This window comes from Microtus ochrogaster, chromosome 7 (assembly GCF_000317375.1).
Source record: "Microtus ochrogaster isolate Prairie Vole_2 chromosome 7, MicOch1.0, whole genome shotgun sequence".
NCBI lineage: Eukaryota > Metazoa > Chordata > Mammalia > Rodentia > Cricetidae > Microtus > Microtus ochrogaster.
The window spans coordinates 79,134,554-79,137,962 of record NC_022014.1 but is presented as its reverse complement, the minus strand read 5'-3'; positions in this window follow the sequence as shown (position 1 = coordinate 79,137,962).

Below are 3,409 nucleotides of genomic sequence, written 5' to 3'. Positions count from 1 at the left end.
CAACTCCATGATCATCATGGCAGGAAGCAGACAGGCTTGGTGCTAGAGTCGTAGCTGGGAGTTTTACATCCTGATCCACAGGTACCAGGCAGAGAGAGAGACTGAGCCTGTCGTGGGTAAAAGCCTCAAAGCCCACCCCCAGTGACATACTTCCTCTAACAAGGCCACACCTCCTAGTCCTTCCCAAACGGTTCTACCAGCTCAGGACTAAGTGCAGGTTGTGGAGAGTAGTTGTGGTGATGGGCTTCCGTGCTGTGGATGTGAGCAGCTTGCTTGGCCCAGCGGTGGATTTCTGTAAGTGGCCAGCCTGGTCTACAGAGTGAGTTCCAGTACAGTTGGGGCTACACACAGAAACCCTGACTCAAAGAACAAACAACAACAACAAAAGGATCCCTCCCTGTCTCACTGACAGCATCCCCAGCCTGGTACAATTTCTTAACCTGAGATGCCCCGTGTTCGGATCCTGGTGGTGTTTACAAGGGTGCCCACTCTCATAACTTCTTCTTTTCTCTTGTAATCTCTTAGGCATTTATCTGTTTTATATGCATGGGTAAACTGATGTGGGAGTGTCATATATCAATCTGTTGATTTCATTGGTTAAGTAATAAAGAAACTGCTTGGCTGGCCCTCATAGGTTAAAACATAGGTGGGAGGAGTAAACAGAACAGAATGCTGGGAGGAAGAGGAAGTGAGCTCAGACTCGACAGCTCTCCTCTCGGGGGCAGACGCCTCAGAGACGCCATGCTCCCATCTCCAGGGCGGATGCGAGAGCTCTGCTCTCTAGGCACACGCGATGAAGCTCCAACCCAGGATGGACGTAGGCTAGAATCTCCCTGGTAAGCCACCTTGTGGGCTACAGCAGATTATTAGAAATGGGCTAATCCAGGTGCGAGAGTTAGCCGAGAAGAGGCTAGATAGAAATGGGCCAAGCAGTGTTTAAAAGAATACAGTGTCCGTGTAATTATTTCGGGTAAGCTAGCCATGTGGGCGGCCGGGTGTCAGGAACGCAGCCCCGCCGCTCTTTTTTTTTTTTTTTTTTCGAGACAGGGTTTCTCTGTGGTTTTGGAGCCTGTCCTGGAACTCCCTTTGTAGACCAGGCTGGTCTCGAACTCACAGAGATCCGCGTGCCTCTGCCTCCCGAGTGCTGGGATTACAGGCGTGTGCCACCACTGCCCGGCCCTGCGCCACCACCGCCCGGCCCCTCGCTGCTCTTATTACTACAGGTAAACTTTGTACAATAAAAAATTTTAGAAATTCTTTTTGTTGGGAATCTTCAGCTTGGGCCCCATTCCAAATCCCACCCAGATGTTTGGCTGGGAACTCGGACTCACTCCTCCTGTTCCAAACCCTGCCCTCTCCAAAAGCCCACCATCAGTGGCTCCTCCCAAAAACCAGAAAAGCAAAGCAGCCAAGCCTCTAGAGAAGTCTTACCTCTACCAAGGCAGGGTGACCACAGACTAAGCAGACTAAACCTCTCTCTCCCATTTTACATTCCCTCTAGTGCTGGGATTGAAGGTGTGGGACTCCCTAGCACTGAGAGTAAAGGTGTGAGCCATTACCACCTGGATTTGTTTCAGCATTGATCTTGTGTATTCCCGGGTGGCCTTGAATTCACAGAGATCTATCTGCCTCTGTCTCCCAAATCCTGGGATTAAAGGTCTGTGACACCACTGCCTGACTTCTAGTGGTATAACTTTGTCCTTCTTATCTTTAGTCAAGCTTTATTTATTAAAACACAGATAAAATATCACTATAAAGCATTTTTCTCTAAAAATCTTTATGTATGTGTGTATTTTGCCATCATGTATTGTGAGCAATGCCTGAGGAGGCCAGAAGAGGGCGACAGATCTCCTGGAACTTGAGTTACAAACCTTTGAGAGCCTCCATGTGGGTCCTCATGCTGGGTCCTCTGCAAGAGCAGCAAATGCTCCTAACCATTGAGCCATCTCTCCAGGTCAGAGATAGCCTTGCTATGTGTTGCAGTAGGCCACTTGTTGGTTCCCAACGGCTCAGCTCCAAAATAAACACACAGAAACTGTATTATTTAAAACACTGCTTGGCCCATTAGCCCTAGCTTCTTATTGGCTAACACTTATATCTTAATTTAACTCATTTCTAGTAATCTGTGTATCACCACGTGACTGTGGTTTACTGGGTAAAGTTCTAGCGCCTGTCTCAGGCGGGGGCTACATGATTTCTCTCTGCCTCTGCCTCCTTTCTCCCAGCATTGTGTTTAGTTTTCTCTGCCTACCTCTATTCCCTGCACAGGCCCAAGACAGTTCCTTTATTAACCAATGGTATTACAGCATACAGAGGGGAATCCCACATCAGCTATGTAACCTAGCTGACTGGAACTCCCTATGAAGCCTAGTGTGGCTTCAAGCTCATTGCAGTCCAGGGCATCCTCCTGCCTCTACCTCCTCAGTACTGCAATCATAGACGTGTCTCATCCACCCAGCATGGCTAGACTGCTTATGGCCTGTGGTTTTGTTTCGGTTTGACTATTTAGTGGGGCGAGGGGTTGAGACCGGGTCTTATTCTATAGCCCAGACTGGTCTGGAAGTTAAAGTGTCCCCAGGCTGGCCTCAGTTGGGTGGCTGTCCAATCCTCCAGCTTAGCCTCCCAAGTGTTAGGATTACAGGCACAAACTGTGAGCCACCAGACCTGCCGGGCTTTGTTGTTGCTGTTGTTTCTGAAGCAATATGGCTGCAGCCGCATTCCTGGAAGCTTTATGGTTATTCAGGCTGCGCTTGTTCTACCTCCCCTGCAGGTCTGGCCGCGAGGTGTGTAACCAGGTTTCTATTTGCCTCCCTTCTGGACAGAGTCCTCGTAAGGATGGTGTTAGAGGCAGTGTGAGCACATTCTTGCCTCACTCTGAAGTAACTTTGTGCCCTTAATGACAAAATCATTTTGAAAGACTTCTGACATTAGAGAACAGTGTCTATGGAAATGGCCTATCAGGTGCCTGTAGACAGACTTTCTTTGGACAGCAGCTCCTGAATGATGACATGGAGGCTTATTATTAAGTTTGAAACCTTGGCCTCAGTTTAGGCAACTAACTCAACACTTAAATTACCCAATTTATATTAATCCACGTTCTGCCATGTAGCTTGTTACTTCTCCTCCGTACCATACACCTGACTTCCCCGTTCTCTTGCTGGCGAATTCCCTGAGTCTCAGATTCTTCCCGGAGTTCCTATCTCTTCCCAGAAGTCCTTCCTATCCTCTCCTGATTACTGATTACCTATTGGTCATTCAGCTCTTTTTTTTTTTTCTTTTTGGTTTTTCGAGACAGGGTTTCTCTGTGGCTTTAGAGCCTGTCCTGGAACTAGCTCTGTAGACCAGGCTGGTCTCGAACTCACAGAGATCCGCCTGCCTCTGCCTCCCGAGTGCTGGGATTAAAGGCGTG